The sequence below is a fragment of the Mytilus trossulus genome, chromosome 1 (assembly GCF_036588685.1).
Source record: "Mytilus trossulus isolate FHL-02 chromosome 1, PNRI_Mtr1.1.1.hap1, whole genome shotgun sequence".
NCBI lineage: Eukaryota > Metazoa > Mollusca > Bivalvia > Mytilida > Mytilidae > Mytilus > Mytilus trossulus.
In genome coordinates, this window is record NC_086373.1 from 71,579,124 (window position 1) to 71,594,310 (window position 15,187).

General features: G+C 31.6%; 1 long non-coding RNA gene across 1 annotated transcript; it reads left to right on the forward strand.

Annotated features, from left to right (window-relative positions):
• Positions 1 to 699: 699 nt before the first annotated feature.
• On the forward strand, positions 700 to 14,233 carry LOC134709879 (uncharacterized). Its single transcript, XR_010106070.1, has 3 exons — positions 700 to 1,076; positions 13,017 to 13,143; positions 14,144 to 14,233. It is a non-coding gene; the product is annotated as an uncharacterized LOC134709879 (long non-coding RNA).
• The last annotated feature ends 954 nt before the right edge of the window (positions 14,234 to 15,187 follow it).

Consider the following 15,187-nt stretch of genomic DNA (forward strand, 5'->3'; position numbering starts at 1 on the left):
ATATGAATAAACAGCTGCTGTCTAAATTTCGTTTTTACGTCAGAAACATGTCAATATCAAGTTACTAACAAAAAATTGTTAACAGATTTGAGCGATAATTGTTCACTATCTTAGATATTTAGATATCAGAATAGTTGTCTTTTTGTACATTTATCGAGTATGTGTTTTCCATATTGCATCATTTCGACAAATACTGTCATGGCTGAAAATACACGAATTGCAGCAGGTGCAAGTTTCGCTTTGTCGTTTTTGTGATTTCCCCCTCTGAAATTTACCTCTTTAAGATATTAAGAACATTTGATAATTAAAAAAATACTGTTCTCTCAAATAAAGCGCATATAACTGATTTTTGTATAATGAAGTGATTTTTTGTGAATTTTGATAAGAATAGTTAAAAGTTAAAATGTATTATTTGAAATAAAGATCTCCACGCAAAAAAAATACCAAATAGTTAAAAAGCAATTTTGTATTGTATGCACATTAATATATCTTAAATTTAAACATATAACCTTATAATAGTGTTAAACCTTAACGTATAATGGTTCAACGATTTAACGAATTGACTGTCAGAAAGATATGGATGTTTTAAGTTTCAGACACTTCACTACAAAATCAATCGTGCATATACTAGTTCATTGATGAGTGTTTATTACAATTTAAAAAAAAGAGTTATAAAAAAAAAACAAAAAACATGTTGATCATTGGTTTGATGAATGTTATATTCTTTGACAATTTAATTCCGTGTATATTTTACAGAGAAAAAAGCGACAGACAAGAATAATGACGATCTCACCAAGTGTAAAGTCTATCAGATTCAAACAAAGGGTTTTAAGGAAAGACGTGAGGAGGTATCACTCAAACTAGCCTACATATAAAAGCGCTGTTAAAATACAATTGAAAACTACGATTTCGTGTTTATGTTTTAATTTTACGTAATAATAACCCAAAAGAAACGCAAAAACAATGTTAAAAGTAATACATGTTTCTTTTTATCCTAAACATATCAAAGTGTCTTAAATCTTCGAGAAATAGTGACGAAAGCTGAACGGAAGTTTGGGCCGAACTGTTCCTAATGAGTATGTACATTTGATCGTCAAAAATATTTAAGCTTTATGTTTAAGATGCTACATTATAAAAACACCAACATGAAGCATGACTGCATTGCTTATTATGTATTGAAATTTCAGCAAAATGAATGCATATCAGTAGTTGGTCCGGAGTTGAAGGAAGGTACTCAATACTTAATGAAATTAAAAATGAAAGTTTGAGTTTGTCTCGAAAATTATAGAAAATTACGAAGTTATTTGACTAAAAAAATCCAAGTTTTAATTAACAAGTAATTCAGATATTTCAAGTCCATGCAATTGCTTAGCGTATTGAAATTTCGGCAAACCGTAAGGCTAATACAAAAAAAAAACCAATCAGGTAGTATAAAATAACAAACTGTTCATGACAACAAATAAGAACATGATCAACAAAGAGCACACAAAATGAAATAAATAAAATTTAACAGCAATGTTTTTTTTTCAATTCAATGTCAGGTTATGGCTTAAACACGAAGGAGTATGTAATCTACATTTGAATGATGGTCTCGATAATTATCGAAAATAACGCAGATTTCTGACTTAAAAGTTATTTCAGATATTTGAATTCACACAATAACTACTTTATTGTTCACAGCAGTAGTTGTATAATCATAATGGAGTTATGAGATTAGAACGACCGTTTCTACTGGTTTGTACAATTAGTAAGCTAGAATATTTAAAAAAAAGAAAAACAAAGGAAAAGAAAAGATAAAATCAACCCATTTAATGAAGTTATTTTAGTCTTAAAATATGTTCCACCAGATAGACTGAAAGTAGTGCAGTTATTTTATTGAATAAGCTCTTGCATCATAACGTTTCTTTGGTAATGTACATAAGTTCATTTTTAACAAGACACACGAGGCTGAAAACAAAGGTTACAGTGCTTTTTTCAAAACAATAAAAGACATGTAATTTGAGATGTTTGGCAACAGAAACTACACAAGTATGTCTTAATCAGGAAAACACTTTATATTTTGATTAAAACAATAATGATATGTTTACCTTTCAGGATTGATACGTAACACAAAACCAAAATAAAACATAAAAGCAATATGGTACTCGATCTAAGTGTATACTCAAGAAAGGGCCATTACTTCTATGTGCATGTATTTCAAAATCGCTCGCCTAGTTTTAATTCATAAAAAAAAACACGTTAAAACCTGAAGATGGATGAAAACGTTAGGAAATTATCGATCAGGAAACATAATGTTTTAGAAAGTATATTACTAAAGAATTAGAGCTAAAAAGATTACACCGTCGTTAAGATCTAAACGACCAATTGTGTCGTCTTCAATTTTACTGATTATCTCATATTCTAGATTCAGACATTTTAACTAAGTATGAACTTACATGAGGATGAATGCATGCACAACTGGTTTCGTTTCTTCGGGAGTTCATGCAATATAAAGCTGGGATGACACATTAACAATTTTTACAGTCGGCTTGACTGGACCAAAATTTGATCAAGATCAAGATCTTGTGAATTGTGGCTGATAAATCAAACTTTTGCTAAAATTTGTAAAAAAAACCCTATTATTTAATCATTACAACAATCAGATTTTGCTCAAGAATACAATATAACAGGAGACCTCAACATCGTTCGCGACCGAGAGTTAAAATCATTCCTCAGTAAAGGACCTAAATATCGTCCCCCGTCAACTATTAACTAGAATGAGTGTCGTAATATCATCCACGACTCACTCCGTCCCTACTGTTTGAAATGGGTAAAACGGGAAAAAGCTGACAAAAAATCTTTGGACTCTTTTTTTAATTCAGTAATGAAGATAGTTGATATTCAAATACAACATTTTAAAGAACATTTTACTCTTAACAAAAACTTTAAAAACCCTATTTCGCGTATCAAAAATAAACTAACAAAACTAGCCAAGGAATTTGTTTTTGTCCCGGCTGATAAAGCTGCTAATAATATCATTATTGTTTGACGTAAATTTTATATAGAGGTTCTGCAAAAGGAAATCACGAATTAACCAACATTCCAACTGACTTCATTTTCAGAAAATGACATCTGTAACAAACATAAAGGTTGCAGTCTTGTAATTGACTGCTCCATAGGCTTACATGCTAAACAGCTGATCTTTGAAAATAAAAAAATAAAAAATGCTACATAGAAAAAAAAATTCATGTTCATATCATGTATGTACTAAGTTGAAATTGTGATTTAATCGAAAAAAAAGTGGGTGTTGCCACGAAGAATAAAAAGTTACGCAATCCTGAAGTCAAAACATTTTTTTTCTACTTTCTGTTTGCTATTTTTACTAGGCCGCACCACTTCCAGTAAACATGATATCCTTCCACTTTCCTGGATTGATATCCCCAAAAGATGCAAGATTTTTTTAAAGTCTATATATATGTTTCAATTCAGCATAAACCTATAATCAAACAGAAAAAATTGAGTTCAGAAAAAAATTCAGAAAAAAATGCACTATTTTGTTTCCCTCCATGTTTTGACATGCACCGGAAATTGGAGTTGTAATACAAGAGTGGTACCTAAACTTTTAGCTACTTCTTTACAAGCAGAACCAAACACAATGACAGTCCCAACTATGTACTGGCTTCCGAAGCTGCTAAAAAAACCTTACAAATATAGATTTATTTCATCTTCTAGCCATTGTTCAACTACTAAATTGTCTGTTTTACTTACTAGTACACTTGGTACAATAAAAAACCTAATAATGTTCAAATAAGGCCTTTGAAAATAGTGGAATTAATTACTTTTGGAGTGTCAAAAACTCGTTGGAAGTACTTGATAAATTGCATGCATATATTGGTGATTTTGAATCTGTTCAAAGTTTTGATTTTTCTACCCTATATACCACTTTGCCTCATATTCTTATTAAGAAAAAATTCACATCCCTAATTAACTGGGCATTTAAAAAGTCGGAATGCGAGTACATATGTTCAAACTCTTTTAGATCATTTTTTAGTAGCAATAAACAAAAGAACTATGTCAATTGGACATGCCTTGATACTATTTATGCGCTTGAGTTTTTACTTGATAACATTTTTGTTTGCTTTGGAGATTCCGTATATCGTCAAGTTATTGGAATTCCAATGGGGACTAACTGTGCACCACTTATTGCTGACCTGTTTTTGTATTGTTATGAGTTACAATTTATGACTAAAATTAGCAAAGACCCATCAAAACAACATTTGATACAAAATTTAACAATACTTTTAGATATTTGGATGATATATTGGCTCTCAATAATGACGACTTTAGTATGTATACTAAAGAAATTTATCCTGTAGAACTTACTTTGAATAAAGCTAATGATAGCAATGACCACTGCCCTTTCCTCGATTTTGATATCTATATCATAAACGGGAAGCTTAATACAAAAAAATATGATAAAAGAGATGATTTTTCATTTCCTATTGTTAATTATCCATTTTTAGATGGTGATGTTCCCTTTTTATATATCTCAACTTGTACGATTCGCTCGTGTATGTAACAACGTATTAGATTTTAGTGAGAGAAATGTATGTATTACTGAAAAATTATTACACCAGGGTTTTCGATATCACAAACTGGTCAAAACATTTACTAAATTATATCACCGGTATAAGGAAATAATTCGTAAATATAACTCAACATGCAGACATCTTATACGTTCAGGTATTTCACATCCAATTTTTTATGGAAATATTCTTTATAAAGCACAAAAATGTCTGTATTCTCCTCAGAAACTAACAAAACCTTTAAATTGACTTCTTAGAAGGGGATATAGTTACGATACTGTTGTCAGGTCATTAAAGATTGCATATTTTGGCTTTAATATTGATTCACTGATAGGGTCTTTGCATCGGAACTAAACACATTTATTTCTAAAAAAACAGATGTTGGCATGACACGGGTTATGTTCTTCTCATATATTTTATGATAGTATGATACTAAACCCCTAACGGGAGGGATTGTGCCTGATATTCAAATGAGGAAGACATAATCTTTCAATCAGTTTAATTGAGGTCTGGAGCTGGCATGTCAGTTAACTGCTAGTAGTCTGTTGTTATTTATGTATTATTGTCATTTTATTTATTTTCTTTTGTTACATCTTTTGACATCGGCCTCGGACTTCTCTTGAACTGAATTTTAATGTGCGTATTGTTATTCTTTTACTTTTCTACATTGGCTAGAGGTATAGGGGGAGGGTTGAGATCTCATAAACATGTTTAACCCCGCCGCAATTTTGCGCCAGTCCCAAGTCAGGAGCCTCTGGCCTTTGTTAGTCTTGTATGATTTTAAATTTTAGTTTCTTGTGTATGATTCGGAGTTTAGTATGACGTCCATTATCACTGTACTATTATGCATATTTTTAGGGGCCAGCTGAAGGACGCCTACGGGTGCGGGAATTCTCGCTACATTGAAGACCCATTGGTTGCCTTCGGCTTTTGTCTGCACTATGATCGAGTGGTTGTCGATTTGACATATTCACCATTTCCTTTCTCAATTTTAAAGTTGAAAAGACACAAATGAGCACATACAAAAAAAAATGCATTTAAAAACAAGATTAACTTCACATTTCAGACAAGAAGTCGTTAACACATTCAATCACATATATCTGCATTCGAGGAAACTGATTATTTTTGTAAAACATTTGAATGAAGATTAGGTGTATATTCATTTGTATTGTACAATGAGTACTTACTTAATTAATAAACAATTGACCATCAACTAATTATTTCTTATTTCAAGAGAATTTCCAAACTTGTATAGTAATCCCACAACATAAGAAGCAAAAATTTACGGGATTGTTTTTAGACAATATATTCGAATTACTGTTAGAAAAAAAGCTAAATATCTAGATTAAAATGATAGACTGTACATTAAAGTTATCTTATATAACATCACCGTGTAATGTGGTTTAATTTTGCTAAAAGTATTGAAAGAAAAGTAGCAACGTAAGACAGTGTTTTCGAAAATTTCGATAAAATGACGTTTTATTATTGTAAGAAGAGTCTTAAAAAAGCAATACATGATTGTAATACACATAACAATGGAGACTTCACATTTCAAACAATTTGTCGATAACGCATTCGAACACACATATCTGCATTCGAGGTTACTGATTTTTTGTGTAATAAATCTGAATAATTTCAAACATATTGAGCTGTGCACTCATTGTTATTGTATATTCTAATATGACGTGCTTCTTTCGCTTTGTAAACAACACTGTGATAAAATTCTCGATATATTTATACTAAGCGCAGACTCCGTGGTGTACATAATAATGGCTGTTACAATATACTTCCCACGTAAATCCACAAACCTATTTGCAAACCCTTTGCCGATTTTATTGTTTAAAAGTTTCAAAGACAAAATCACTTTATTCTTATTTGGATGCATAACAAAAAGAAGTTATGCGCAAGACCTCGGAGAAACCAACAAAATAAAGATAAAATAAAGTTCCGCGAGGATCTCACTAATTAGCGACAAGAAGCGTCAAGAGGCGACAAGAGGGGTCAAGAAGCGACAAGAAGCGTCAAGCATAATTTTAGGCGACAAGAAGCGTCAAGAAACTATTTAGCGACAAGAGGCGTCAAGAAACTATTTAGCGACAAGAACATATTTTCTTTTTATCAAAATTACTCATTCCAAGTAACTATTGAAGAATATGGAAAAGAAAACAATTTTAGCGACAAGAAAGTTGATATTGATAGAATTTTTTTTTATCATTATTCAATATGCATAACAGCAAGTATTACGTTTTCCCTGTCGTCCAGAAAATAACGACACGAATTGGGAAATACAAAGCAATGAAATCAAACAAGAGGAAAGCAAAATTAAAAGGTGAATAGTATTCATCATTTTATTTTGTGTATTGCGCCATTTAAAGATAATTATCATATCTATTCATAATGATGAAAGATTAAAAGAAATTAATGTTTTCAACAGGTGTTCACTATTTACAATGATTGTAAATTCTGGCGCGTGTTGTTGTATAGTCTGACGCGTGTATAATGTTGAAGGTGTAAATTGGATGTTATTGTAGCAATAAAACACGGGACAAGCGCCTCGTTAATTTCCTTTGATGTCACAGTCCACCTTGTGTGTACGTTTAGTGAATTTTAAAGGGCACTGCATGGAAACGAACATTTTGATATTTGTTTTTTTAAGAAGCAAAAATGTGCACAAAAGTTGATCTATTTTTTAAGTTTACATTTCTTTATCTTCCGTAGAACAAAAGGAGGTCTTTCATCTGTTGTGATTGCAAAAATGTCATCTTGCTACTTTCGATGCTACAAAAGGTTAAAAAAATATGTTGTTTTTCACTTTTTGTTCTTGAAAAAAGATTTTCAAATATCACCTTCAACCTTTTTTCAAATTTTGCAAATATACAAAAGGTTGTTTCCTCACTTTTCTATCAATATGTAAAAATAAAAACTACACAATCCCTTTTTTTCTCACAAATGCTTATATTCTTCATCTATTAATATTAACTATACAAATCCGTGATTAATATTATACAGCAAAATATTTATTTCTGCCCGTTTATTACAAAAAAAAGAAAGAAATACATGCATATTTCTCTATATTAATAATAAAAAAAATGATTTCTTGTCGCTAAATAGTCAACTACCTGAAAGTGCCATCCAAGCCCCACAATAGACGCCTTCCGGGTCTGTGTGTGGCAGTTCCTGACGTAACTTTTGATACCTGGTTTTAACCCTGTACAGTTACTGCACACATCACATAATTAAGGTATTTCCTTTTTCAAAAAGGAAAGACTTTACTGTATTTCTTCTGTGTATTGGGTCTTTCAACCTTTCAACCTTTTCGGAAGAAAGACCTATTGGTTTTGTTCTAATTATTATAAGGTCTTTCCACTTTTTGTGGAAAGACCTATTGTTTTTCTTCTGATTATTTTGTTTTCTTCCGCCTAATTTTGTTCTTGAGATAAATATTTGTTTCGCAATATGTCGCTTAGATATTTGGTATATGATATCGAACAGTTTATGCACTTTTAAAATTAACCCTGCGTAACCAAATACTTTTCTTTGTAGGAGTTATCTCCCCAAACACTGTTTTCCTTGTGTTCACGACTCCTTCGCAACCGCAAAAGATTACGACAAATTTATTTTACAAAATTGCTCATTATATCCTTTGCATGAATTGTCCTATTTTGACTGAAGCGATATGAATGCTCCATATGAGAGTTATTTCACCTTATGCATTTGATATTAGTGATATGCATTTCTATCTTGTGAACCATAAGTGATAGAGACCTAAAATTTTTTGAATTGAGGTCCTTGGTCCAAAAGAATGAAAATTAGTGCAAGGTCAAAGGTCAAGGTCATATTCTAACTTTTGAATTAGGCTTATTTCCACTCATTTCCAGGAATCTTATAAGATATCGACAAATTATTTTTTCTTAATTGTAAATTTTGATTGCAAGGGTACATTGAACGTAAATGTGAGTTTTTTCCCCTCTTGTATTTGAAAATCCGTGTATGGGGATGTAACTGATTAACCAAATATAATTAAGACCTATGGTCTTTTGGATTGAGGTCCTATGTTTATGACCTTGAAATTGATTTCAAGGTCATAGCTTAATTTGACGTTCTAGATTTTGACCTTTGCTTTTACCTCGTATGTAAACATGATAAAACCATGAGACCTTTGGCAAAAGGTATCAAACCATTTCACCTTAAAAAAAAACAACCCGGAATGACCTTGTGTAAACCGGAAGTAGCTATTTTGGTACTTTATTAATATAAAAGTATATAGAACCAGATCTCTTTGGAATCAGTGTCAACTGAATATTTAAATATTATCGGAAGTTCTTTTGATTTGAGGTCCTTGCTCTAAAAAAAATGAAAATGAGGTCAAGATCTAAGGTCAAGATCATGATTTTAATTTTGATTTTGGCTTGTTATCTCTTATTTTCAGAAATCACAGGAGATATCGACAAAATATTTTCACAAAATTGTTAGTGTAGACATGTCGTAACACATAAATTTTAGTCGAAAGGATACGTAGACATTTGATGCGAGTTCCCCCCCCCCCCTTTTTTTTTTATCGAACATCTTACGTATGTTAATATAACTCATTAACAATATAAAGTAGACGACTAGAGTCTTTTGATTTGAGGTCATTTGTTTATGAACTTGAAATTGAGCTCAAGGTCATGTGCTAATTTTGACGTTCTAGATTTTGACCTTTGCTTTAACCTCATGAATACACTTGAGAAAGCCATGGGATTTTTGCGTCAAGTTGTAAGCAATGTGACCTTCAAAAAGACAACCGGAAGTGACCTTTTGTTAACCGGAAGTAGCTATTTTTTTGTACTTTATCAATGTAAAAGTATATAGAACCATTTATTTTTGGAATCGGTGTCAAGTAAACTATCAAACAATCCGTAAGTAAACTTTTTAAACCGGAAGTAAAAGAATATATCCCTTTTTAATATATTTTTTTATAAAGAAACCATATACTTTGGGAATCATTTGATGCTGCAACTGACATTAAAAATCAAAGTTTAATATTTTCATTTTTAAATAATTTCTTACTGGTTGAAAGACCTTCAATTGGTTTTTAATCATTATGTTTTTTTTCTCCGCTTAATTTTTTCCATTTGTTGTTTTTTCGTTTTACAAGATGTCGCTTAGAAATTTGGAATATGATATCGAACAGTTTAAACACTTTTGAAACTGACCCTGCTGAACCGAATACTTTCCCATATAAGAGTTATATCCTCCAACACTGTTTTCCTTGTTATCGCTTAATCTTCACATGCGTATAAGAAACCGACAAATTTATATTTCCTAATTGCTTTTTACATCCTCAGGATGATTTGATTTATTTTGACCGAAGCTATCTGGAGACTCCATATGAGAGTTATCCCCCCTTTTTTTTTATAAGATATAAGTGATAGAGACCTAGGGTCTTTTGATTTAAGATCCTTGTTCCAAAAAAATGAAAATTAGGTCAAGGTTAATGGTCAAGGTCAAATTCTAATTTTTTATTTTGGCTTATTTTTATTAACCTTATAAGATATCGACATTTTTTTTTTTATTAAATTCTTAGTTGCGACATGTCGTTACGTATTAGTTTTGGTTGAAAGGGTGTGTTGCCAATAAATGGGTGTTTTCCCCCTTTTATATTTGAATTATGGGTAAAGTGATACTACTCATGAACCATACATATTACAGACTTGAGGTCTTTTGATTTAGGGTCCTTGCTTTATGACCTTTAAATTGAGGCCGAGGAGGTCACAGATGAATTGGACGTTCTTGATTTTGACCTTTGCTTTAAATTCATATTTATACATCATAAAGCCAAAGGAACTGACATTTTCGACTGAATCTTAATATTTTCATATAAAAAATAATCATTATTGGTTGAAAGACCTTCAATTGTTCTCTGAACAATTGGTTTTTAATTATTATTATTATTCTTTTTCCGCCAAACTTTGACAAATTTATCCGTGTTAACCGTAAGACGTGTCGCTTTCATGTTCACACTTTGAATCGGTGTCATGAGTACTTATCCGGAACTCACCATGTGAGTCGAAATATATTGTTGGTTCGGAGTAATCCCACCAAAACCCAAAAACCGTGTAATCGTTTCAAAACAGCAACCGTAATAGGTAGTAACATAACGAAGGGTGAAATTTGTTCAGGACCAGACCCTGGTTCTTCATTACATTTGGATCAAAAAGATTCAACTACTCATTGGTAGGGTTATGCACCTATTAAAATTAACCGGTGTCGGTCTGCCAGCAAAACTCAGAAACCGTAAGTCGTAGACACCTAGGATCTTCATCATTCATCAACAATTCATGTGACTTTGAAAAATATCTCAAGGTTACATGTATATGTTACCTTGACCTTTTACCTAACACCTTGTTAGCGGATAATCTCAGCAACCTTAATACTTTCAGAAGTGTTGTATAGTGGAAAATGTTTGGGTCATTAATGCACAAAATGCACAACTTTGTTACATTTTGACCGAAGAGATTTTACCTTTCTGTAAAGGGCAGAACTCTTGTTTATGGCAAAATCTGCTTTGACTATATGACCAAAGGTCCTAGACCCATGGGGTCTTCATCAATGACATTGGGTACTAAAGACCTTGACAAAGGTCAAGAGGTCAAAGGTCAAGGTAATATCCTATATAGCGAATTATGTGTTTTTTACCTTATCTAAAGGATTTTCAGTGCGTTTTAAAGCTTTTCAATAAAATTCTACGTTTTTGGAACAGGTATTTTACATAACAAAAGGAAAGACCCCTCAATTAACATTTTGATTTTATTTGTTTTTGTTCCTGTAAATACATAAGTTTTTTTTTATTTTAACTTGGCGTGTTTTTGTTCCTGTAAATACATAAGTTTTTATTTATTTTAAATTGGCGTGTACTGGTTGACACTAGCGCACAATATATCTGCGTTATGGAAATTTCGACTGCAGATTAACCACATAGAAGAAGTAGAATAGTCTTCTTGACGCTTCTTGTCGCATAACTTATTCATGACGCTTCTTGTCGCTTCTTGACGCATCTTGTCGCTAATGAGTGAGACCGTTCCGCGAAAGTCTATTAATGTTTTTGGCGCATTTAAGTTCTTTCAAAACATGACGTCACACAAATGAAAACGCTAGAGTCAAAAGTTTTCTGTTACGTGAACCATTGAAATTGTGTTTACTCCTGTATTAAAATTGATTATCAAGGTAGGTTTTGTTTGATTTTCTATTCTATTGCATTATTCGCATATTTACAGATTCAGCATGTCAACATGGCGACCCCTTAGTTACGAAATGTCAACATTGGATTTGACGGTAGCTTACGAGAAAAACATGTAAATCGAAATTTTTTGGTTTTAAGAATGAAACAGATTTTTATTTCAGCGGTTGTTCACGAATAATCCCTGCAAGCAACGGATTTATTAGAATGTTTGAGCTTTATCTAACAGGGAGTAAAAAAGAACAGCCACACACACAGATTTATCCAACCTCGCTTCAGTATTTTTAATGATCGTTTTTGTCCTATTAGAATCGAAATAATTCATAGAAGTCAAAGATTATTGGAAATTTACACAAGGCCTGGGCCGTGATATTCGTTAATTTTATCCCTCGATAACGCTCAGGATAAACTTCGAATATCACGGCTCAGGCCATGTGTAAATTTCCAATAACCTATGGCTTCCATGAATTATTTCTTAAATGATTACTTATTTTATGAATATACAAAAGTTGACAATTTGTTATTATTAATTAAACAAGAAAATCCACACATGTGGAATAATCTCACAACATTAGAAGCAAAAACTTCGGCGACCTTTTTAGACAGGCATATTCGAATGACTGTTTGAAAAAAAACAAAAACATTAAGATCAAGATAACCAACTGTACATCAATGTTATCATATATAAAGGCACCGTGTGATGTGGTTTAATTTTGCTTAAAGTATTGACTTAAAAAAGGAGCCACTTAAGCCAGTGTTATCAATGAGCAATTTCGAAGAATTAGAAACTTTAAAATGCCAAAGCTATTGGCATAGTATGCAAACACACAAATGAGCACATAAATTAAAAATAATTTTAATACACATAAGAATGTTAACTTCACATTTCAGACAATACATGTAAGTCGTAAACGCATTCTAACACGTATGTCTGCCTTCGAAGTAACTGATTATTTTTGTAATTTTTTTTAATGAACTTAACCAAATTAGGTGTACGCTCATTTCTATTGTACATTGATTACATGTACTAACTTCATTAATAAACAATTATCATCAATTTATTATTATTAATTTAAGGAGAATTTCCAAACTTGTATGGTTATCTCAAAACATTAGAGGCAAAATTTCCGTTTTTTTTTAGACAGGTATATGCGAATTACTGTTAGAAAAGTAAAAAGAAATATCAAAAAACAAAATGATGAACTGTACATTTATGTTATCTTATTTTACAGCACCGTGTAATTTGGTTTAATTTGTTAAAAGTATTAAAAACAAATGGCCACGTTAGACAGTGTTATCCATACGCAATTTCGAGTAAAATGAGATGTTTCTATTGTTAGAAGAGTTTTTATAGCCAAAGTAAGTGACATTGAAAGTAAGAACACAAATGAGCACGTATATCAAAACATGCTTTTAATGCACATAACATAGTTATTATACATTTCAGGTAACTAGTCGTTTACACATTCGAATACATTTATCTGCATTCAAGGTTACTGATTTTTTGTAACAAATCTGAATGATTTAGATTTGTTTTATTGTACACTCATTCATATTGTACATTGATTACTTACTGTTTGAATAAACAATTATTGAGAATTTGTTATTATTTATTTCAGGAGAAAGTCTAAACTAATTGAATAATCTCACAACATTAGAAGCAAAATGTTGGCGAGTTTTTTTTAGACAGGTCTATTCAAATGACTCTTAGAAAAAAAGCAAAACATCAAGATCTAAATGATAAACTGTACATGCATGTTATCTTATATAGCGGCACCGATTAATGTGGTCTAATTTTGCTTTAAGTATTGACCGACGTAATACACTGTTATCCATAGGCAATTTTGAATAAAACTACTTTTTTGTATTGTAAGTAGAGTTTTTGAAATTAGCCAAAGCTAGCGACATAGTATGCAAAAACACATATGAGCACTTATAGAGCCTCTTAAGAGCCTGATCGCTCACCTGTATTTCAGAGGAAATTTTTAAATGTTATCAAACTAGATGAACAAATTGTGTAAAATTGTCTTTAAAGGGCAATAACTCCTTAAGGGGTCAATTGACAATTTTAGTCATATTAACTTTTTTGTAGATCTTACTTTGCTGAACATTATTACTGGTTACAATGTATATCTATCTATAATAATATTCAAGATGATAACAACAAAATGTAAAATTTGGTTTATACCACCTATTCGGTGGCAGCAACCTAACAATAGGTTGTTTGATTCGTATGATAATTTCATGGCCGCTATATCAAGACCAATTGAACAATTTTACTCCATGTCAGGTTTGATCCATAGCTTTTTTTCGAGATATAAACCAAAAACTGCATTTGACCCTTATGTTCTATTTTTAGCTATGGCGGCCATGTTTGTCCATGGATCAAAACTTTGGATACAATTTATAAACAAGATACACTACGGAACATTTAGGTAAAGTTTGAAAGTACTTTCAGAGGAGAAGATTTTTAAATGTAAGCAAACTTGATGAACAAATTGTGTAAAATAGTCTTTAAAGTGTAATAACTCTTTAAGGTATCTATTGACAATTTTTGTCATTTAAACTGTATTGTACATCTTATTTTGCTGAACATTATTGTTATTTGTAGTTTATATTTATCTATAAAAGTATTCAAGATAATAACAAAAAACTGTCGGCAGAAGAAATTTTCGTCAAAAAATCAACCTAACGATCATGTTAGATCTGTCGCAATATTTTTGTTCTTCCCTCGCCAAGATTCGAACTCATGCTTTATCGTGACACCAAATCGTCTGCATTGTATACAACACGCTTGACCACTCGGTCATATAGCATAAGCAACTAACAGACAAAATACGTCTTGCTTCCTCAATCAAGACTATTTATAGACACAGAATAATAAATTGTGTGACCATTTCTATCATGAAATAAATAAAAATAAGTAAATTATAGCATGCTTAATTAATTGCAAACACATTTATGCAAACAGGAAGCAGCTGTTTCTAGACTGTACTGGTCAGTGGTAATACCAATACGGGTTTTCAAGAACGCGAAAAGACATTTGAAATAATAAAAAAGCAAATCAGAAAGATTTTTTAATTGAAATTGAAAAAGTAGAAAGCCGACAATAAAATGAAAGATAACTATGTGATACTTGAAAACATTGGCCGCGACCGTAACCTCAACCAATTGTCCCACTCATCTGAAAAAATTTGGCAGATAGATCTGGACTTGATAAACAATTTTACCTCGGTCAGAGTTGTTCTAAATGCTTTGATTAAAGCCAAAATATACATTTCTCCCTATGTTCTATTTGTAGCCATGGCGACCATCTTAGTTGGTTGACCGGGTCACCGCATACATGTTTTGAACTAGATACCCAAATGATGATTGTGGCCAAGTTTGGTTAAATTTGGCCCAG